Source organism: Mobula birostris, chromosome 2 (genome assembly GCF_030028105.1).
Source record: "Mobula birostris isolate sMobBir1 chromosome 2, sMobBir1.hap1, whole genome shotgun sequence".
In the NCBI taxonomy this organism is placed as follows: Eukaryota; Metazoa; Chordata; class Chondrichthyes; order Myliobatiformes; family Myliobatidae; genus Mobula; species Mobula birostris.
The window spans coordinates 2,671,548-2,695,954 of NC_092371.1; the positions used below are offsets into that span (position 1 = coordinate 2,671,548).

The following is a 24,407-nucleotide window of genomic DNA, read 5'->3' on the forward strand; positions in this document are numbered from 1 at the left end:
TCCGGCCTATTGAGTCTGTTCTGCTATTTTATCATGGGCTGATCCAATTCTCCAGTCATCCACACTCCACTCACTTCTCCATTTGCTGGACCATGACATGGCAGATCAAGAACCTATCTATTTCTGGCTGAAATACACCCAATGACTTGGCCTCCACAGTCGCTTTTTGTTGCAACAAATTCCACTGATTTATCAACCTCTGAAAAAAGTAATTTCTCCGCATATCTGTTCGATCCGGACGTGCTTCAATTCTGAAGTCTTGCCCTCTTGTCCTAGACTTCCCCACCTTGCAGAATAACTTTGTCACACTACCCTATCTGACTACTAATCTATGGTTGCGATATACCGTATATCCATGGACGTTCAGTTCGAATGGCAGCCATACTTTAACCAAGTTTCAGAGATGGCCTCATCGTCATACTGGCCAATCTGTAGCTGAATTTCAAGATCGTCCAATTTATTTATGTTCCGTGCTTTTAAATATAACACTTTCCGTCCAGTATTTTTTGCTTTCTGTTTTAACTGTTTCACGCTTCTGTTGCCCTGTAAATTATCCCACTGGCTGTGATGATGCCTCATTTCCTGCCTGTCCTTTCTATCACCTCTGTTGCACGATATTGTATTGGCGCGTGGCCAAGTGGTTAAGGCGTTCGTCTAGTGATATGAATTCTCTAGATCGAGCCTCAGCGTGTTGTGTCCTTGAGCAAGACACTTAAACACACATTTCTCTGCGACGACACCGGTGCCAAGCTGTATTGGCCCCAGTGCCCTTCCCTTGGACAATTTCGGTGGCGTGGAGATGGGAGACTTTCAGCATGGGCAACTGCCGATCTTTCATACAAACTTGTCAGGCCTGCGCACTGGAAACTTTCCAAGGCGCAAATCCATGGTCTCATGAGACTAAAAGCTTCACGCTATCTTTGATTTATTTCTATTTTCCCCTTCCTCAGTCCTATCAGTCCGGTTCCCATCCTCCTGGCAAATTCATTTGAACCCTCCCTAACAGCTCTATTCAGCATGCCTGCTAGGATACTGGACCCCGATGGGTTCAGGTGCAACCCATTCGTCATTCCTGCCACAGATGAGGCCCCAGTGATCCAGGAAATCGAAGCCCGCCCCTTACAGCCGTCTCTCAGCCACGCATTAATAGGCCTGATCTTACTGTCCTTGCGCTCGTTAGCACGTGACACAGGCAGCAATCCTAAGATTACCTCCCTGGAGGTCCTGCTTTTCAGCTTCCGACCCAACTCCCTGAATTCTGCCTTCAGGCCACCTCCCTTTCTCCAGCAATTTCATTTTTACCAACGTGTACCAGGACTTCTGGCCGTTCACCCCATGCCTTCAGAATACTCTGCACCCGATCCGAAACATCCCATACCCTGGCACCTGGGAGGTAATACATCATGCGGGTATCTCTATCAGGCTGATACAGCCTCCTGACTATTCCCCCGAATATTGAGGAAGATTGGGGTTGAAATGACAGACTGGATGCTGAATGAATCGAACGCACGTACCTGGGATGAGAAAAGTCGCATGTCGGAAGAGATCACAGTATGGGACAGAGAGAGTGTGTCACCGCTACCAGCGTCTCAGATGAGAATTTTACACAATTCTTCTCCACGCTCCCTACATTATAACTTCCCACTCAACTGCCTCCTCCTGTCACCTGCCGGCGTGTACACACCTATACAAAACTTCTTATTCTGGTTCGTTCCCCTTCTTTTGCAGTCCTGATGAACGGTCACGGCATAAATGCTAATTGCTCTTGCTCCAGAGCTCTGTGGGTGAGGGGATGCTCTGTTTATGGAACGAGTAACAGAAGTACTCCATTGAATTAGCGTGTGGTTGAGTCCCTTTCCAAGGCCTTGTTGCATACAAAAGTATGCCAGAATGTTTCTGCCAGGTTTCGAACCAGGGACCTTTCGCGTGTTAGGCGAACGTGATAACCACTACACTACAGAAACTCTACGGCTGCCTGTACTGTCCCACATCCAGCGGATACGAATGGACCTATACAAAACTCTTGCTTCCAGATACTGGAAAACCGATATTAACGACTGAATTGTATACTAAAATGAAACTCAATATTACCGCGCGGTCTCTCCGGTAATGAATATCTGTTATCTGTCAAGTAGGATGCCGTGCACAATTCTGATTTGATGGAGGCAGACCTGAGAGCACGGAGGAACATCTGGTGCAACTTCTGAAAAGCCTGTTTCGCTGACGCCGCTACTGTGTGATCCGAAATCTCCGGAAGGGAAGGCTCCGAATCCTCAGCTTTCCCTGTTGCTTGGCGGCCGGGGATGGGGTCGAAGCGCTCGGCGGAGCTGGTGCTCCGCGCTCGGTGTCGGAGGGTTGGTCGGAGGCTCGAAGTTTTCGGACGGACTCCGAGTCGGACTGTGGTCGGGTGCTTCCAGGATGCTGCATCGGCAATTTTGCGGCGCTGGAAACTCATGGCAGGGAGAGTTTCTTCCTTCTACCGTTTGCGTGAGATGTTGGGGCTATCGGGACTTTGAGACTTCTTTTTTTTACCGTGCCCATGGCCTGCTCTTAACAAATTATGGTATTGCTTTGCAATGTTGTAACTATATGCTATAATTATGTGGATTTTGTCAGTTTTAGTCTTGGTCTGTCTTGTGTTTCTGTGATATCATACTGGAGGAACATTTTATTATTTATTAATGCATACATTTCTAAATGACAGTAAACGATGACTGAGTGTCCTCATAATCTAATCTAATCTAATAACAAATGCATGCAATGGCTCATTTCCACTCCTAACAATCTTCACAAATCCCGCCGCAAATGTAACTGGCACCCACTGAGTCCAGTTGGGGCCGTAGGAACGCACGACTCATTTCAAAATCCGCTTGTCAAAATCCAACACGGAGAAAATGGGGCAAAGATCACGATGGAGACAGGGCCCGAGAGGAGGAAGGCTTCAAAGTCGACTGAACAAGAGATTCAGACACACAGAGTACATAGCGATGGTAATTCTGTTCATCCTATGTGCGTCAAGTTGAACCAGTCCTGCCCTACTTCCCACCTATGATGGGCGAATAAACTCGTCCGAATGCTTACTAAGTAGATAGATACCTTCGGGCAGCAGTAGTCCGTTTAAATAGAAACACACAGTATGCACGCTCATAGTGACAAACTGGAACACGAGCAATATTTACGTCGTCGTCTTCCGTCGAACTGAGAACTATTGACCTGTAATTTGACCGTGATAACCACTGCAGTATAAAAACCGCTGGAGTGTAAAAAACAAGACCAGTTTACATAGGACGTGAAATCCGGCTGGGCGTTGAAGAGTAAATGGAAGGATACTATTTCAGTGAATACGTCAGCTGTAAGAAAAAGGAGAATCTGGTGAAATGCTTCAACGCATTTCTCCCCGATCCAGGTTCCTGTCACAATACGCACACAATAGTGGAGTAACACCTCTGGTCATGCAGGAGCGAGAGAGAGAGGAATATGCCGTCAACGTTTCGGGTGAACACCCTTTACCCGAGCAACAATGGGGCGCACCTGTTCATCACCGCACCACTGGATCTGTCGGTGGTGTTCACGGTGCAGGAAGAGACGGGATCAGCGGAACGACACACTCACCGTATATTTTCAATGCGGATTGGGAGACAGTTTCAAACAATCAGGTCCGATGCTGAAGTTCTTCAAGTCAAGCCGCTGAATTATAAGTAGCCGCCACTCTGCATTCCAAAGATCTCTATATTCGTGTAAATAAAGTATCGATCAAGAACCTTGTCATGAATTGTCAATTGTTTATTCTCCTCCGTAGATGCCTTCTAACATCTTGATTTCCCCACACATTTGAACATTTGCCGAGTTTCTTTTCCTGTTGATTACTGCAGCAATTTTTTATCTTGCAACATACAAGCTTGGCGGGACGAACAGAGGTGTGGGGAAGGGATGCAGCAGTGACTTAAGTTCCACTTAGTGAACGTAACGAATATTAAATCGTGTCAGGAAAATGCGTTCTTCTACCTGCGGATGGACTGAGTCAGAAAAGAAAAACGGGTTCCCAGCGCTGCTCTGGCAGAAATAGGTCACTCTCCTACGGCAACTCCTGCGTGACAAATCGTGGAATGGCGATTATTGCATGGAACGCGCCTTCAGTAGAGGAAGTTCACCATATTGTGGGCCGAAGGGCCTGTACTGTGCTATACTTTTCTATGTCCCATGTTCTATAAACTAAAAGCGCCTCTGGGAGTTCCAAACAACAGGAATTCTGCAGATGCTGGAAATTCAAGCAACACACATCAAAGTTGCTTGTGAACGCAGCAGGCCAGGCAGCATCTCTAGGAAGAGGTGCAGTCGACGTTTCAGGCCGAGACCCTTCGTCAGGACTAACTGAAGGAAGAGTGAGTAAGGGATTTGAAAGTTGGAGGGGGAGGGGGAGATCCAAAATGATAGGAGAAGACAGGAGGGGGAGGGATTGAGCCAAGAGCTGGACAGGTGATAGGCAAAAGGGGATACGAGAGGATCATGGGACAGGAGGTCCGGGAAGAAAGACAAGGGGGGGGACCCAGCGGATGGGCAAGAGGTATATTCAGAGGGACAGAGGGAGAAAAAGGAGAGTGAGAGAAATAATGTGTGCATAAAAATAAGTAACAGAAGGGGTACGAAGGGAAGGTGGGGCCTAGCGGAAGTTACAGAAGTCGATGTTCATGCCATCAGGTTGGAGGCTACCCAGACGGAATATAAGGTGTTGTTCCTCCAACCTGAGTGTGGCTTCATCTTTACAGTAGAGGAGGCCGTGGATACACATGTCAGAATGGGAATGGGATGTGGAATTAAAATGTGTGGCCACTGGGAGATCCTGCTTTCTCTGGCGGACAGAGCGTAGATGTTCAGCAAAGCGGTCTCCCAGTCTGCGTCAGGTCTCGCCAATATATAAAAGGCCACATCGGGAGCACCGGACGCAGTATATCACCCCAGTCGACTCACAGGTGAAGTGTTGCCTCACCTGGAAGTACTGTTTGGGGCCCTGAATGGTGGTAAGGGAGCAAGTGTAAGGGCATGTGTAGCACTTGTTTCGCTTACACAGATAAGTGCCAGGAGGGAGATCAGTGGGGAGGGATGGGGGGGACGAATGGACAAGGGAGTTGTGTAGGGAGCGATCCCTGTGGAATGCAGAGAGAGGGGGGGAGGGAAAGATGTGCTTAGTGGTGGGATCCCGTTGGAGGTGGCGGAAGTTACGGAGAATAATATGTTGGACCCGGAGGCTGGTGGGGTGGTAGGTGAGGACCAGGGGAACTCTATTCCTAGTGGGGTGGCGGGAGGATGGAGTGAGAGCAAATGTACGTGAAATGGGGGAGATGCGTTTAAGAGCAGAGTTGATAGTGGAGGAAGGGAAGCCCCTTTCTTTAAAAAATGAAGACATCTCCCTCGTCCTAAAATGAAAAGTCTCATCCTGAGAGCAGATTCGGCGGAGACGGAGGAATTGCGAGAAGGGGATAGCGTTTTTGCAAGAGACAGGGTGAGAAGAGGAATAGTCCAGATAGCTGTGAGAGTCAGTAGGCTTATAGTAGACATCAGTGGATAAGCTGTCTCCAGAGACAGAGACAGAAAGATCTAGAAACGGGAGGGAGGTGTCGGAAATGGAGGAAGGGTCGGAAGTGTCTGGGAGTTCCAAACCGCCGTGTTCTTCTCACTGGACGGGCTTCTTGGCGGGTTAAGCGACGTGGATTCACACCGTCCTCGATCTGTACTGATGGGATGAGAACAACAGGAATTCTGCAGATGCTGGAAATTCAAGCAACACACATAAAGGACGAAGGGTCTCGGCCTGAAACATCGACTGCACCTCTTCCTAGAGATGCTGCCTGGCCTGCTGCGTTCACCAGCAACTTTTATGTCTGATGGGATGAGACTTGCTCTGCATTGTCTGAGGTATGGAATTGTTTCAACTTCTGTTATCTTCTTTAGATTCAGTGTTCCATCTATTTTGAAACGTTGCATAACCTTGTTCAGGGACGGATTCACCTTTGTGCAAGCTACGGCTGATTTGCTAAATACTGCATTTGCTACATCCGAATCCTTCTCTTGCCACTTGTTTATCAGTGGAGCCAGGTTCTAGAAGACACGTAGATAGGGGAAGATTGGGAAAGAAATGACAAATTGGTTGCTGAGTCAATCGAACGCACATACCTGGGATGCGAAGAGTCGCATGTCAGAAATATCACAGTGTGGGCCGGAGTGTCTCAACGTGTACAGCGGTCTCAGAGGGAGAATTTTGCACAATTTTCTTCCACGGTCCCTGCATCTTACCTTCCCTCTCAACTGCCTCCTTCTATCACCTGCCGGAGTGTGCACACCTTTATCAAACTTTATCCTGGTTGCTGCCCCTTTTCCAGTCCCGATGAACGGTTACGACATAAATGCTGACTGCGCTTATTCCAGCGTCTTGTGAGTCATGGATGCTTTGTTTACGGAACGCGTAACGGCAGTACTCCGTTGAATAAACGTGTGGTTGCGTCCCTTTCGAAGGACTCGATTAATACAAAAGTGTGAAAGAATGTTTCTGCCTGGTTTCGAACCAGGGACCTTTCGCGTGTGAGGCGAACGTGATAACCACTACACTACAGAAACGCTATGACTACCTACCGTGTACCGATTGCAACGGATACTAATGGAGCTATGCAAAACATTCACTTCCGGCTAATAGGAGCCCGACAGGAACGAGTCAATTATATTCTAAAATCCAACATAATACGAATAATAAATGAATGCAATGGATCGTTTCCTCTCCTTACAATCTTCATGAATCCTGCTACGACTGAATCTGGCTCCTGCTGAGTCCAGATGAGGATGTACAATTGCACTACCTATTTTAAAATCCGCGTGTCGTTCTGGCATTTCCTTCATGTATGTGCGAAATGGAGTTTTCAACGCGAAGGAATAGAATATACGGTATGATAGGATATCAATGCAGTGAATCTTTCGACTGTGAGAGAAAGCAGAATATGTTGAAGGCGTTTGATAAGGTACCACATGCAAGGCTTACTGAGAAAGTAAGGAGGCACAGGATCCGAGAGGACATTGCTTTGTAGATCCAGAACTATCTGGCCCACAGAAAGCAAAGAGTGGTTGCAGACGGGTCATATTCTGCATGGTGGTCGCTGACCAGTTGTGTGCCTTAGAGATCTGTTCAGGGACCCCAATTCTTCGTGATTTTTATAATTGACCTGTATGAGGAAGTGGAGGGATGGGTTAGTAAATTTGCTGATGACACAAACGTTGGGGATGTTGTGGATAGTGTGTGTGTGTGTGGGGGGGGGGGTGTTGTCAGAGGTTACAGCGGGACATTGATAAGATACAAAACTGGGCTGAGAGATGGCAGATTGAGTTAAACTCAGATGACTATGAAGTAGTTCATTTTGGTAGGTCAACTATGATGGCAGAATATAGTTTTAATGCAAAGATAATGCAAAGATATGGGTAGAGCTGCGTAACACTAAGGGGCAGAAGACGCTGGTGGGAGTTGTGTACAGGCCACCTAACAGTAGTAGTGAGGTCGGAGATGGTATTAAACAGGAAATTAGAAATGTGTTCAATAAAGGAACAGCAGTTATAATGGGTGACTTCAATCTACATGTAGATTGGGTGAACCAAATTGGTAAAGGTGCTGAGGAAGAGGATTTCTTGGAATGTATGCGGGATGGTTTTTTGAACCAACATGTCGAGGAACCGACTAGAGAGCAGGCTATTCTGGACTGGGTTTTCAGCAATGAGGAAGGGTTAATTAGCAATCTTGTCGTGAGAGGCCCCTTGGGTAAGAGTGACCATAATATGGTGGAATTCTTCATTAAGATGGAGAGTGACAGAGTTAATTCAGAAACAAAGGTTCTGAACTTAAAGAGGGGTAACTTTGAAGGTATGAGACGTGAATTAGCTAAGATAGACTGCCAAATGACACTTAAAGGATTGACGGTAGATATGCAATGGCAAGCATTTAAAGGTTGCATGGATGACTACAACAATTGTTCATCCCAGTTTGGCAAAAGAATAAATCAAGGGAGGTAGTGCACCCGTGGCTGACAAGAGAAATTAGGGATAGTATCAATTCCAAAGAAGAAGCATACAAATTAGCCAGAGAAAGTGGCTCACCTGAGGACTGGGAGAAATTCAGAGTTCAGCAGAGGAGGACAAAGGGCTTAATTAGGAAGGGGAAAAAAGATTATGAGAGAAAACTGGCAGGGAACATAAAAACGGACTGTAAAAGCTTTTATAGATATGTAAAAAGGAAAAGACTGGTAAAGACAAATGTAGGTCCCCTGCAGACAGAAACAGGTGAATTGATTATGGGGAGCAAGGACATAGCAGACCAATTGAATAATTACTTTGGTTCTGTCTTCACTAAGGAGGACATAAATAATCTTCCAGAAATAGTAGGGGACATAGGGTCCAGTGAGATGGAGGAACTGAGCGAAATACATGTTAGTAGGGAAGTGGTGTTAGGTAAATTGAAGGGATTGAAGGCAGATAAATCCCCAGGGCCAGATGGTCTGCATCCTAGAGTGCTTAAGGAAGTAGCCCAAGAAATAGTGGATGCATTAGTGATAATTTTTCAAAACTCGTTAGATTCTGGACTAGTTCCTGAGGATTGGAGGGTGGCTAATGTAACTCCACTTTTTAAAAAAGGAGGGAGAGAGAAACCGGGGAATTATAGACCGGTTAGCCTAACGTCGGTGATGGGGAAACTGCTGGAGTCAGTTAACAAAGATGTGATAACAGCACATTTGGAAAGCGGTGAAATGATCGGACAAAGTCAGCATGGATTTGTGAAAGGAAAATCATGTCTGACGAATCTCATAGAATTTTTTGAGGATGTAACTAGTAGAGTGGATAGGGGAGAACCAGTGGATGTGGTATATTTGGATTTTCAAAAGGCTTTTGACAAGGTCCCACACAGGAGATTAGTGTGCAAACTTAAAGCACACGGTATTGCGGGTAAGGTATTGGTGTGGGTGGAGAATTGGTTAGCAGACAGGAAGCAAAGAGTGGGAATAAACGGGACCTTTTCAGAATGGCAGGCGGTGACTAGTGGGGTACCGCAAGGCTCAGTGCTGGGACCCCAGTTGTTTACAATATATATTAATGACTTGGATGAGGGAATTAAATGCAGCATCTCCAAGTTTGCGGATGGCACGAAACTGGGTGGCAGTGTTAGCTGTGAGGAGGATGCTAAGAGGATGCAGGGTGACTTAGATAGGTTGGGTGAGTGGGCAAATTCATGGCAGATGCAATTTAATGTGGATAAATGTGAAGTTATCCACTTTGGTGGCAAAAATAGGAAAACAGATTATTATCTGAATGGTGGCCGATTAGGAAAAGGGGAGGTGCAACGAGACCTGGGTGTCATTATACACCAGTCATTGAAAGTGGGCATGCAGGTACAGCAGGCGGTGAAAAAGGCGAATGGTATGCTGGCATTTATAGCGAGAGGATTCGAGTACAGGAGCAGGGAGGTACTACTGCAGTTGTACAAGACCTTGGTGAGACCACACCTGGAGTATTGTGTGTAGTTTTGGTCCCCTAATCTGAGCAAAGACATCCTTGCCATAGAGGGAGTACAAAGAAGGTTCACCAGATTGATTCCTGGGATGGCAGGACTTTCATATGAAGAAAGACTGGATGAACTGGGCTTGTACTCGTTGGAATTTAGAAGATTGAGGGGGGATCTGATTGAAACGTATAAGATCCTAAAGGGATTGGACAGGCTAGATGCAGGAAGATTGTTCCCGATGTTGGGGAAGTCCAGAACGAGGGGCCACAGTTTGAGGATAGAGGGGAAGCCTTTTAGGACCGAGATTAGGAAAAACTTCTTCACACAGAGAGTGGTGAATCTGTGGAATTCTCTGCCACAGGAAACAGTTGAGGCCAGTTCATTGGCTATATTTAAGAGGGAGTTAGATATGGCCCTTTTGGCTACGGGGGTCAGGGGGTATGGAGGGAAGGCTGGGGCGGTGTTCTGAGTTGGATGATCAGCCATGATCATAATAAATGGCAGTGCAGGCTCGAAGGGCCGAATGGCCTACTCCTGCACCTATTTTCTATGTTTCTATGTTTCTATGACTCTTGGCTGTGTGGAGGATCAGAGGGACCTGTGGTCCGAGTCCATAGGACACTCAAAGCTCCTACTCAGGCTAACTCTGTGATTAAGAAGGCATACGGTGCATTGGCCTTCATCAATCGTGGGATTGAGTTTAAGAGCCGAGAGGTAATGTTACAGCTATATAGGACCCTGGTCAGACCCTAATTGGGAGTACTCTGCTCAGTTTTGGTCGCCTCACTACTGGAAGGATGTGGAAACCATAGAAAGCGTGCAGAGGAGACATACAAGATGTTGCCCGGATTGGAGAGCATGCCTTATGAAAATAGGTTGAGTGAAGTCGGTCTTCTCTCATTAGAGCGACGGAGGATGAGAGGTGACCTGATAGATTTGTACAAGCTGACGAGAGGCATTGATCATGTGGATAGTCAGAGGCTTTTTCCCAGGACTGAGATGGCTAGCACAGTTTTCAGGTGCTTGAAAGTAAGTATAGTGGACATGTCAGGGGTAAGGTTTTTTTTTACGCAGAGAGTGATGAGTGCGTGAAATGGGCTGCCGGTGACGGTGCTGCAGTCTGATACGGTAAGGTCTTTTAAGAGAGGCCTTGCTAGGTACATGGATCTTAGAAAAATAGAAGGCTATGGGTAACCCGAGGTAATTTCGAAAGTAAGGGTTGTTCAGCACAGCTATGTGGGCCAAAGGCTTGTATTTTGTTGTAGGTTGTCTATGCTTCAATGTTTCTATGAAATATTTCAGCGTTTTCTTTCCATATCGAGATTGTGAATTTCTGTCACAATACGCACACAATAGTGGATTAACTCTTCTGTTCTTGCAGCAGCGAAAGAGAGGAATTCATCGTCAACATTTACGGGCGATTACTCTTTATCCGAGCAACGATCCGGCGAGCCCGTTCATCACGCACCACTGAAGCCGTCGGTGGTGTTGACGGCGCCTTAAGGAAGGGGATCAGAGGAACGACACATTCACCGCATATTTTCAGTGCTGATTGGGGCACAGTTTCAAACAAGCAAGTCCGGTGCTGAAGTTCTTCAAGTCAAACCAAGTAACCGCCACGCGCCAATCCAGAGATCTCAGTATCAGTGTAAATAAAGTATGGATCAAGTGTCTTGGCATGAATTGTCAATTGTTTATTCTCCTCCGTAGATCCCATCTGACCTGTTCATTTCTCTGCACATTTCCAGCATTTGCGGAATTTCTTCTGTTGCTGCGTTTCTCCAGCACTTTGTGTTCCTTGCTGCGGGACGAACGGAGGTGTGTGGATGGGGTGCGGTCTTGAGATAAATCCATTCAGGGAATGTAACAAAGATTATGTCGTATCAGAAAGATGCGCCCTACTTCCTTCGGATGGACTGAGTCAGTAAAGGAAAAGAGGTTCCCAGTGTTGCTCAGGCAGAGATAGGCCCCTCTCCTAGGGCAACAACTGCGTGACAAATCAGAGAATGCCAATTCCCGTAAGTAAGGCCCCTTCAGTGAAGGAAGTTCGCCCTATGAACTAAAAGCGCCTCTGGGAGTTCCAAACCACAGTCTCCTATTCACTGGACAGACTCCTTGACCAGTTAATCTACGTGGCATTCGCACCGTCCTCGAGCTGTACTGATGCGATGGGACTTGTTCTGTATCGTCTGACCGATGGAATTGCTTCAAATTCTGCTAACTTCTTTAAATTCAGTGTTCCATGACCTAATTTGAAATGTTGCATAGCCGTGTTCAGGGAGGGATTCAATGTGCAATCTACGCCTGATCTGCTAAGTACTGCGTTTGCTACATCCGAATTCTTCTCCTGCCATTTGACGATAAGTGAAGCCAGGTGCTAGACAGAGGAAGATTGGGGGGAAGACTGGGGATGAAATGACGAACTTGGTGCTGAGTGAATCGAACGCACATACCTAGGATGAGAAGAATCACAGGCCAGAAGCCAACAGAGTGTGCGACAGAGAGAGTGCGTCACCGTGTACAGTAGTCTCAGACGAGAATTTAACACAATTCTTCTTCACTATCCCTACACTTTACTTTCCCTCTCATCTGCCTCCTCCTATCACCAGCCGGATTTACCAAACTTAACATTCTGGTTCGTGCACCATTTTTTGGTTCCAAAGGTAGTCATAGCCGAAGAGTGGTAGTGGGGACGAGCTCCCACTGCTACACAAGTGGTCTTAATGGCGTGCGTCTCAAGCAGCCTCTGACAACCAAGTCCAACTCCTGGCCTTCACGTGTGGCAGAGTTCTTAGCCTGGCGGAGCTTTTTCTCACTGACAGGGGAAGGGGAAAAGGCGGGCCGCTGACGCCTTAAAACCAGTTGCTCCGGGCAGTTGGGGCTCGTTAACCACGAATGGTAGCTCATCTAGGAGAGGAAAAACTCCGATTTCAAACCTCTGCAGCCTTGCGGCTATACCCGCTCACGGGAAATGCTTCGGGAGTAAACCCCGAGGAAAAATCCGGAGTCGGAGTCCCGAAGGCGGCTGACTGCTGTATCTAGCACCGGCACGGCAACTCCTGCGATGCTGCTGGCACCAAACTGTATCGACTTTCGTCGTTTCTTTGGACCTGTCATCAGCACGGAGAGGGGGTCCCAATGCATGGGCAACAGACGGATCTCCATATCAACTCTGCCCTGGCTTGCGCCCTGGAGAGGCCACTCTAGCTTCGTTTTATAGCGTCGGACAAACACGGGAAGCAGGAGTTACCGGTTATAAGTTATAATGCTTGATTGGCGTAGAGCATGGCGCCAGGGGTTACTTTCGACGGTGGGAGAGACCACCGCGTTTCACTGGACAGAAACCGCCCGCCTCAAGTTGTGCGGCCCCCAGCCAATAAGGTGCTGTCCCGCCACAGTTAGTCTTCCTCATTGGGTCCATGGGGATACAGTAATAGATTATTCCACGAAGAGCTGACTGTAGGTACTGCACCAGACAAGAAAGAAAGCAAATCGAATAAAAGAACACCCCACAAGTTGGGATGTTGGACTGTCCGCACAATGATGACTGGACTTGACCAAAACCTCAAGGATACCGGAGATGCACGAAAAACAGCGGTCATTAACAATGAATGACTAAGGCTCAAGTTAGTAACTACCCTACAAGAAATACGTTTGGCGGATTCAGGTACACTGAATGAAAGGGACTTACACATTTTTCTGGCAGGGAAAGAACCAAGATGAGCCCCGCGAGCATGGAGTGGGTTTTGCCGTTAGGAACTCCTTGTTTCAAATGGTGGAGCCACCAGAAAATGGATCAGAACGACTTATGACTCTCCGTTTACACACCAATCATGGCCCAGTATCTCTTGTCAGTGTGTATGCCCCTACCTTGAACTCCACCTCTGAGGCAAAAGACATGTTTTACAACAAATTAGAAGCCGTTTTCAGGAATATTCCCAGTGATGAGCACCTCGCTCTCCTTGGTGACTTCAACGCCAGATTGGGAGCCGATAATGATTCCTGGCCGTCTTGTCTTGGCATCTTTGGAATTGGCAAAATAAATGACAGTGGACAACGTCTCCTGGAGTTCTGCTCCTATCACGGCTAGTGTGTAAGTAACTCCTACTTTCAGACGAAGTCGCAGTACAAGGTCTCATGGCGATATCCACGGTCTAAACACCGGCACCGACTAGACATGATCATAACCAGGCGCTCTTTCATCAACTCTGTACTAATCACCCGCTCATACCACAGTGCAGACTGCAATACGGATCATGCTTTAGTATGCTGCAAGATCAAACTACGTCCGAAGAAAATCCACCACTCCAAACAAACTGGAAAACCTCGCGTCAACACAACAGAGATGAAACAGTCAGAAACAGTCAGAAACAGTTGACCACTTTGCCAAGTCAGTACAGGGTGCTATGACTACCTCCTCACAAGGAGATACTGCAACAGAGCAATGGTCATACCTTCGCGACACCATCTACGAATCAGCACTCTCTATCTTTGGAAGATAGACCACGAAGAGCAGTGACTGGTTTGAGGCAAAGTCCAACATCATGACTCCTGTCATCGAAGCCAAGCGTGCAGCTCTCACAGACTACAAGTGCTCACCATCCGACCAAACACTCCAGGCACTTCGAGCTACTAGAAGCAAAGTGCATCAGACTGCAAGGCAGTGCGCAAATGAGTACTGGTTCCAGCTCAGTGAGGACATTCAGACAGCAGCTATAACAGGAAACATCAGATCGATGTATGATGGCATCATGAAGCCCCTTGGCCCATCGCAGAGCGAGACAGCACACCTGAAGTCAACCAGCGGTGAAATAATCACCGATAAAATCAAGCAGCTGGAACTCTGGGTAGAACACTACTCTGAGCTCTAGTCGGGGGGAAATGTTGTTCTTAGCTCAGCCATTGATGCCATCGATTATCGACCCGTCATGGATGAACTCGACTCCGAACCAACCATTGAGGACCTCAGCAAGGCAATTGACAGTCTGGCCCCAGGGAAAGCTCCTGGAAATGATGCGATTCCTCCAGACCTGATCAAACACTGCAAGAGCTCACTCCTCCAACCTTTACACGAGGTCCTCCGTCAGTGCTGGAAAGAAGGAGCCGTACCACAGGATATGTGTGACTCCAAAATCGTCACTTTGTACAAGAACAGGGTGATAGGAGCAACTGCAACAACTACAGGGGTATCTCCCTCCTGAGTATTGTCGGCAAAGCCTTTGCTCGTGTAACTCTGGCACGTCTACAAACTCTGGCAGAATGGGTCTACCGAGTCCCAATGTGGTTTTCGCACAAGGAGGTCAACTGTCGACATGATTTTCTCACTCCGTCAACTCCAGGAGAAGTGCAGGGAACAACAGAAAACCCGCTATGTCGCTTTCATCGACTTGACCAAGGTTTTCGGCCTTGTCAGCAGGGATGGGCTCTTTCAGATTCTCCTCAAGATCGGCTGTCCAATGTATGATCAAGTCATCCAAGACGACATGAGGGCTACTGTTCATTACGATGGCAGCTCATCAGAACCCTTCGCTGTTCATCGTGGAGTCAAACAAGGATCGTATTGGCCCCAGCATTATTCGGCATCTTCTTCCTTTGTTATTGAAGCACGCCTTTGGGACGTCGACAGAAGGCATCTACATGCACACCAGGTCTGATGGGCGGCTGTTCAACCCTGCGCGCCTGAGAGCAAAACCAAAGGTGTTGAAAGATCTTAATATGTGACATGTTCTTTGCCGATGACGCTGCTATAACCTCGAACACCAAACAGCAACTACAAACTCTCATGGACCGCTTTTTTAAGGCACGCAAGGACTTTGGGCTTACCATCAGCTTAAAGAAAACAAATGTTGTTGCCCAGAACGTAGTGGAGACACCAATCATTACCATCAACAATTATGATCTGGAAGTGGTCCACGAGTACACACACTTAGGGTCGACCATTAGCAACACTCTCTCCCTTGATGCTGAAATTAATAGCCATATCAGCAAAGCAGCATCGATCCTTGCTCGACTCTCCACGCGGCTCTGGGAGAATCGGAAACTCGATACAAAGACCAGGACTGCATGCCTTATCAGCACCTTCCTGTATGGTAGCGAGACTTGGACACTCTACTCGAAGCAGGAGAGGAAACTCAATATTTTTCAGCTGCGCAGCCTTCGCCGCATCCTCGGCATCACCTGGAGAAACAAGGTCCCACACTCTGAGGTCCTCTCCCGCGCTGGGCCTCCCACAATGTTCACGCCACAGTCGACGCTGCTCGACAAACCAGTGACTACCAGAGGCGCAGTACCCATGGTCGACCACGACCGACGGAGGACACACACAGACCATCCTTTCCTGCCCTGATAAACGGTCATGGTATAAATGCTGACTTCTCTTTGTCCAGTGTTTTGTGGCTGAGGTTATACTCAGTTTACGGAACGAGTAACAGAAGTACTCCATTGAATAAAAGCGGTTTCGTCTCTTTCCAAGGATTTGATTTATACAAAAGTATCACATTCTGTTTCTGCCTGGTTTCGAACCAGGGACCTTTCGCGTGTTAGGCGAACGTGATAACCACTACACTACAGAAACGTTGCGGCTGCTTATCATGTACCACATGCAGTGGATACAATGCACAACACACACTTCCAGCCAGTAAAAGCTGAAAGCTAATGACTGAATTATATACTAAAATCAACCTTCTATATCAATAAATAATGAATGCAATGGATCATTTCCTTTCATAGTAAACTTAACGAATCCCGCCACAACTGAAACTGCACCCCACTGACTCCAGATGAGGGTGTAGAAATGAACCACGTATCTCAAATTCCGTCTATCATCCTGTGACTTCATTCCTGTGTGTGTGTCGAAAGAAGTTTTCAACGCGAAGGAAAAATATACACGTTCAAAATTATCCATAACGACCGATGCTGAGAAAATGGGGACAGAAACGAAGATGCAGACAGGTGCCCGATAGGGAGAAAGCTTTAAATTCGACTGAACGAGAGATCCAGACACACAGAGGACAGAGCGATGGTAATTCTGCTGATCGCACGTGCGCAGTATTGAACGGTTGCTGCCCTTCATCCCACCTGTGATGGACAAACAAAATTGACCGAATGCTTGTAAAGTACAAAAAAATAATTTTGGGCAGTGGTTGTCCGTTTGAGTCGTAACCTTCACTATACACGCTCTTACTCAGAAACCGGAGCACGAGTAATATTTACGTTACCGTCCTCTATCGAACTGGGAACTACTGGCGTATGTATTGACCGCGATAACCACTGCAGTATAAAAACCGCTTGGGGGCGGGCGAGGGACAAGACCAGTTTACATTGAACGTGGTAACCTCGTAGGCGTTAAAGAATAAATGCAAAGAACCCATTTCAGTGAATCTGTCGGCTGTGAGAGAAAGGGGAAGCTGGTGAAGCACTTCAAAGTGTTTCTCCCGGATCCAGATTGTGAATTCCTGTCACAATACGCACACAATAGTGGAGTAACTCCGCTGGTCATACGGCAGCGAGAGAGAGGAATTCGCTGTCAACGTTTCGGGCGAAGACCCCTTATCCGAACAACGAGCGTGCGAATCCGTTCATCACCGCACCACTAATTACGTCGGTGGAGTTGTCGGCGCCTTAAGGGAGGAGATCAGAGGTACGACACATTCACATTATATAATCAGTGGGGATTGGGAGGCAGTTTCAAACAAGCTGGCCGGGTACTGGCGTTCTTCAAGTCAAGCCGGTGAATCATATGTAGCCCCCACGCTGCATTCCAGAGATCTCAGTATCAGTGTAAATAAAGTATCGCTAAAGTGCCTTGGCATGAATTGTCAATTGTTTATTCTCCTCCATAGATGCCGACTGACTTGTTGCTTTCCCCGCGCATTTCCAGCATTTGCGATATTTCTTGTGCTGTTGAGTTCGTCCAGCACTGTGTGTTTCTTCCTGCATACAAACTAGGCGTGACGAACGGAGTTTGGGCGAGCAGGTGCGCTTTAAGTTAAATGCCACTCACCGAATGTAACGAAGATGAAGTTGTGTCAGAAAAATGCGTTGCACTATCTTCGGATGGACAGAGTCAGAGAAGGGAAACAGGTTCCCAGCGCTGCTCAGGCAGAGGCAGGTCGCTCTTCTACGGCAACACCTGTGTGACATATCAGGAAATGACAATTCTTACAAAGAACGCCATTTCAATAAAGATCGTTCGCCCTATGAACTAAAAGCGCCTCTGCGAATTCCAAACCATCGTCTCCCTTTCACTGGAAAGATTTTTTGACCAGTTAAGCTACGTGGCATTCGCCTGCCCTCGAGCAGTACTGTTGAGATGGAACTTGTTCTGTATCACCTGATACCGATGGAATTGCTTCAAATTCCGCTAACTTCTTCAAATTCAGTATTCCATCTGGTTTGAAATGTTTCATAACCGTGTTCAGGGACTGGTTTTCCCCAGTGCAAAGTCTTCCTGATTTGTTAAACACTGCACTTGCAACATCCTCATCCTTCTCCCTCCATTTGATGATAAGTCAGGCAAAGTGCCATAATGAGGCACGTAGAATGGGGTCAATTGGGGCTGAAATGACAAATTGCGTGCTTAGGGAATCGAACGCACCAACGTGGGATGAGAGTAATCGTAGGTCTGCATATATGACCGCGTGGGACAGGACGGATGTGTCTCCTTGTCAGCGGACTGAGATGAGAATTTTGAACATTTCTTCTCCACGCTCCCTACACCTTACATTCGCTCTTATCTGCCTCCTCCTATCACCTGCTGGCGTGTACACATTTTTACTAAACTTCTTATTTCGGTTCCTGCCCCTTCTTTCCCAGTCCTGATGAACGGTCACGTTGCTGACTAAATGCTGACTGATCTTGCTCCAGCGTTTTGTGCGTGAGATGATGCTTGGTTTATGGAACGAGTAACTTGTTTGCTTGTTACATACACCTGTTAGGGTGCATTCTCCAGATAACTTACAAGCCAACCGTAGCCTTCAGCCAGAAGCAGATGCCATCAGGTGGTTGCCAACCTTCACAGAGTGTTTCGACCCTTAACCACGACACTCTCCAGTTGGTGGGCCAGCAGTGGTGGCCAAATCACTGCTCCTCTGCTCCTGGCTTCCAGCTTCCCTCCTCTCGCCTACTCGAAATCCAACAAGAGACTCGTTCTGTCTTTTCCACCATCCTAGGAGCTGCTTGTTGTTTCCGTCCGGGCCCAGAGCTGACAACAACCGCCATGCTGTTTTGGCTGGGAAACCTCTGCAGCCGAGCTCCACAGGGAACAACCATGCCTGCCATCCCTTGTCTTTACACTCTCCTGCACTAAAGGCTGGTACTTCAAGGCCGTTTTTTCACAAGTACTCCACAAGAGTACAAGACATAGGAGCAGAAGTAGGTTATCCGGCCTATTGAGTCTGTTCCGCTATTCAATCATGGGCTGATCCAATTACCCAGTCATCCAGACTCCACTGACTTCTCTCTATGCCGGTTCATGTCATGGCTAATCAAGAACCTTCCTATCTCTGCCTGAAATACATCCAATGACTTGGCCTCCACTGCCTCTTGTGGCAACAAATTCCACAGATTTACCACCCTTTGAATAAAGTAATTTCTCCGCAATTCTGTTCTATCTGGACGTCCTTCAATCTTGATGTCGTGCCCTCTTGTCTTAGACACCCCTACCTTAGGAAATAACTTTGCCATATCTAATTTGTTAAGGCTATTTAACATTGGGAATGTTTCTATGAGATTCCCCCTCATTCACCTGAACTCCAGGGAATACAGCCCAAGAGCTGCAAGACATTCCTCATACGGTAACACTTTCATTCATGGAATCATTCTTGTGAATCTTCTCTGAACCCTCGCCAATGTCAGCGTATCTTTTCTAAAATAAAGATTCCAAAATTGCATTCAGTGCTCTAAGTGTGGTCTCACGAGTGTCTTGTAGAGCCTCAACATCACATCCATGCTGTTATATTCTACACCTCTAGAAATGAATGCCAACATTGCATTCGCCTTCCTCACCACGACTCATCCTGGAGGGGAACATGTAGGGTATCCTGCATAAGGAATCTCAAGTCCCTTTGCATTTCTGCATTTTGAGTTTTCTCCCCATCTAAATAATAGTCTATCCGTTTAATTCTTCCGAAAAAGTGCATGACCATGCACTTTCCAAACCTCGTATTTCATTTGACACTTCTTTGTCCATTCCCCTAAACTATCTAGTCTCTCAGCAAGCTCTCTGTTTCCTCAACGCTACCCGCTCGTCCACCTATGTTTTGTACCATAGTCCATTTCATTGACATATATAGTAAAAAGAAGCTGTCCCAACACTGACCCCTGTGGACCTTCATTGGTAACCGCCAGCGAGCCTGAATAGGATCCCTTAATTTCCACTCTCTGCTTTCTGCCGATCATCCAATGCCCTACCCATTCTGCTATCTTCCCTGTAATTCCATCGGCTCTTATCTTGCTAAGCAGCCTCATGTGCGGAACCATGTCAAAAACCTTCTGTAAATCCAAGTACACCACATCTACTGCATCTCTTTTGTCTACTCCGTTTGTAATTTCCTTAATAGATTGCATTAGATTAGTCAGGCAGGATTTTCCTTTCGGGAAACCAGGCTGGCTTTAGCCTATCTTGTCATGTGCTTCCAAGTGCTCCATAGTCTCATCCCTAACAATCGATTCCAACATGTTCCCACTGATGTCAGGTTAACAGGTTTATAGTTTCCTTTCTGCAGCCTCCCACCCTTCTTAAATAGCGGAGTAACATTCGCAATTTTCCAGACATACGGTAAAATGCCAGAATCTATCGATTCTTGAAAATCATTGCTAATGCCTCCGCAAATACTCCAGCTACTTCTTTCAGAACCCGAGAGTGTCTTTGGGACATTGAGTAATTAATAAGGCTTTGACTATCTTCCTTGATATTAGTTACCAGCTTACGTTGATAATTCATCTTTTCCTTCCTAATGACATTCCTTCTGCAAGTTTTTAAAAGCTTCCTAGTCCTCCATCTTCCCACTATCTTTGGCTTCCTTGTATGCCTCTCTTTTGCTTTTACTTTGGCTCTGACTTCACTTGTCAGGCACGGTTGCGTCTTTCTTCCATTCGAAAATTTATTCTTACTTGGAATATATCTGTCCTGCATTTCCCTCAATTTTCGCAGAAACTCCAGCCATTGCTGCGGTGTTGTCCTTCCTGCTCGTGTCCCTTTCAGTCAACTTTGACCAGATCCCCTCTCATGCCATTGTAATTTTCTTTAATCCGGTGAAATACTGACACATTGCAATTTAGCTTCTCATTCTCAAATTTCAAAGTGAACTGGAACATATTGTGATCACTTTACCCGAAGTGTTCCTTAAATTTAAGCTTTCTTATCATATCCGGATCATTGCACAACACACAATCCAGCACAGTCGATCGCCTAGTGGGCTCAACCACAAGTTGTTCTTAAAAGCCATCACTTAGACATTCCACAAAATCTCTCTCTTGAGGTCCAGTACAGGCCTGGCTTTCCCAATCCACTTCCACGTTAAAATCCCGAACGATTCTCATGACATTGCCCTTCTGATACGCCTTTTCTATCTCCTGCTATGACTTGTAATTCACATCCTGGCTGCCTATATACAACTGCCATTATGGTCCTTTCACCATTGTCATCTCTTAGCTCAACCCATAGAGGCTCCAGGCCTTCCGATCTTATGTCATCCCTTTCTAATAATTTAATATTATTTCTTGTACACAGGGAAACGCTACCCTCTCTGGTTACTAACCTATCTTTCCGATACACCGTATATCCTTGGACGTTCAATTCGAATGGCAGCCATCCTTTAGCCACGTTTCAGAGATGGCCACATCGTCATACTTGCCAACCTGTAGCTGAATTTCAATATTGTCCATTTTATTTATGCTCTGTGATTTTAAATCGAACACTTTCAGTCCAGCAACACACATAAAAGTTGCTGGAGAACGCAGCAGGTCAGGCCTGAAACGTCGACTGCACCTCTTCCTAGAGATGCTGCCTGCCCTGCTGCGTTCACCAGCAACTTTTATGTGTGTTGCTTGAATTTCCAGCATCTGCAGAATTCCTGTTGTTTGCGTTTTTACTTTCAGTCCAGTTTTTTTTTTTTTGCTTTCTGCTTTAACCGCATCACGCCTCTGTTGCCAGTAAATCATCCCACTGGCTGTGATGATGCCTCATTTCCTGTCAGTCCTTTCTATTATCTCTGTTGCACGCTACCTTTGATTTATTTCTATTTTCCCCTTCCTCAGCCCTATCAGTCCGGTTCCCATCATACCGTCCCAAACAGCTCTATTCAACCTGCCTGCTAGGATACTGGAGCCCATTCTTTTAGTACAGGTCATACCTCCCACAGGAGAGGCCCCAGTGATCCAGGAACACGAAGCCCGCCCCTACAGCCGTCTCGCAGCCACGCTATGCCTGATCATAATATGCTTGCGCTCGTTAGCACGTGGCACAGGCAGCATTCCTGCGATTACCACCCTGGAGGACCCGCTTATCAGCTTCCTACCCAGCTCCCTGAATTCTCTCTTCAGGCCACGTCCCCTTCTCTACCTATGGCATTGTTACCAACGAGTACCAAGACTTCTGGCCGTCCACCACTTGCCTTCAGTATACAATGCACCCGATCCGAGACATCCCATACCCTGGCACCTGGGAGGCAACACACCATGCGGGTATCTCTATCCGTCTGTTAGAGTCTCCTGTCTGTTCCCCTGCATATTGGGGACGACTGGGGTTGAAATGACAGACTGGGTGCTGAGTGAATCTAACGCATGCACCTGGGATAAGAAAAGATCACAGCGTGGGACAGAGAGAGAGTGTCACCGCTAACAGTGTCTCAGATCAGAATTTTACACAGTTCTTTTCCACACTCCATGCATCTTACCTTCCCTCTTAACTGCCTCCTCCTATCACCTGCCGGCGTGTACACACCTTTACAAATGATCTTATTCTGGTTCGTACTCCTTCTTTTGCAGTCCTGATGTACGGTCACGGCATAAATTCTAACTGTTCTTGCTGCAGACTTTTGTGGGTGAGGGGATGCTCTGCTTATGGAACGAGTAACGGAAGTACTCCATTGAATTAGCGTGCGGTTGTGTCCCTTTCCAAGGACTTGTTGTATACAAAAGTATGACCGAATGTTTCTGCCTGGTTTCGAACCAGGGACCTTTCGCGTGTTAGGCGAACGTGATAACCACTACACTACAGAAACGCTACGGCTGCCAGTTATGTCCCATATCCAGCGGATACGAATGGACCTATACAAAACACGCAGTTCCAGCTAATGGAAAATCGATATGAACGACTAAAATGAATGCTAAAATCAAACTCAATATTAATAACAAATGCATGCTTCCGCTCATTTCCACTCCTAACAATCTTCACAAATCTTCACAATTAACAGAAACTTGACAGTAACAACTGAATTATATACTAAAATTATACATAATATCAACTAAAAGTGAATGCAATGGCTCATTTTCACTCCTACCAATCTTCAGAAATCCCGCCGCAACGGTAACTGGCACCCACTGAGTCCAATTTGGGCCGTAGGAACGCACGACGTATTTCAAAATCCGCTTGCCCCCTTTGACTTCTCTCATGTGTGGGCGATATAGAGATCTAAACGCGAAGGAAAACAATAAACAAATTTAATAATATCAATAACGGCCGACACGGAGGAAATGGGGCAAAGATCACTATGGTCATAGAGCCCGAGAGGGGGAAGTCTTCAACGTCGACTGAACAAGAAATTCCGACACACAGAGCACATAGCGATGGTAATTCTGTTCATCCCATGTGCGTCGTATTGAACGGGTCCTGCCCTTCATCCCGCCTGTGATGGGAAACAAACTCGTCCGAATGCTTGCAAAGTAGAAAGAAATCTTCCTGCAGCAGTTGTCCATTTAAATAGATACCCACCGTATACACGCTCATAGTGATAAACTGGAACACAAGCAATATATACGTTGCCTTGATGAATTTCCAATCATTCCCTGATTCCACTAACTACACACACCTGCTTTCGATCAGAAAATCAGGATAAAGACCCTGTGATCACAACAAGGAGCTGACAATTCGTTGGTCGACTCTAGTGTGAGCAAACCTCGTTTAATGATTCCTGAGAACTGTCAGTACTGAGTTCCGCATCGTTTCCTGGATACTCGACATGACCCTTGTCTCTGCTGTGAGGGGATCCAAGAGTGCCCCTATTAACTGTTCGGAGAGAGACATTTATCATTGATGGTTTGTTTGGAAAGGAGAGAAAGACAGAGTTATTTACCACCGATATTTTGCTTTTGAAGAGAGAGAGAAAGACGAAGATTAACGGTTGGACTGTCACTTTAAGGCATTGGAAGTAACTTTGGATTTCTACTGAGTTTGGAGTTGGAGACAGCACCGAGCAGCTCGAAGGTTGCTATGGTGACCGAAGGCTGGTTGTTGATGTTACTTTCGAGGACTTGTTGCCTGCTTGTGCACTCCTTTGTAGACAAAGGAAGGAAGGACTCTTTGAATGACAGGTGATGCTCAGCCTGGTGAAATAAATGGGAAGTCAGATGATACAGACCTCAGGACACATGATCTGGACACTGAATGAGCATTGTTGTGCCCGCAGAAAAAGTGGGTTTTGGAGGTTCGATCAGGCGAATCGATCCAAATTGCTATTCCATCGGTGAAGAAGGGATTGACTGGTGGGGAGTTGTCTATGTGTCCACTCTCGCCTGGGTCGTCCCAAGTCCAAGGCTCGGCTGTTCCTAAGTACCAAGTCAAGGCTTCGTGTTCTCGCCCTGTCCATGTGCTTCGACCTGTGCTGGATTTTCCTCGTCCTGCACTGGAGTTCCCTCATCTTGCCCAGGAGTCTCTTGT

At 46.7% G+C, this 24,407-nt stretch overlaps 4 non-coding genes across 4 annotated transcripts; all 4 read right to left on the reverse strand.

Annotated features, from left to right (window-relative positions):
• Window positions 1-1,891: 1,891 nt before the first annotated feature.
• On the reverse strand, window positions 1,892-1,964 carry trnav-aac (transfer RNA valine (anticodon AAC)). Its single transcript has one exon. It is a non-coding gene; the product is annotated as a tRNA-Val (tRNA).
• A 4,575-nt stretch (window positions 1,965-6,539) lies between these two features.
• Window positions 6,540-6,612, reverse strand: trnav-cac (transfer RNA valine (anticodon CAC)). Its single transcript has one exon. It is a non-coding gene; the product is annotated as a tRNA-Val (tRNA).
• Window positions 6,613-16,030: 9,418 nt separating this feature from the next.
• Window positions 16,031-16,103, reverse strand: trnav-aac (transfer RNA valine (anticodon AAC)). Its single transcript has one exon. It is a non-coding gene; the product is annotated as a tRNA-Val (tRNA).
• Window positions 16,104-22,679: 6,576 nt separating this feature from the next.
• Window positions 22,680-22,752, reverse strand: trnav-aac (transfer RNA valine (anticodon AAC)). The gene has a single exon. It is a non-coding gene; the product is annotated as a tRNA-Val (tRNA).
• Between the last annotated feature and the right edge of the window lie 1,655 nt (window positions 22,753-24,407).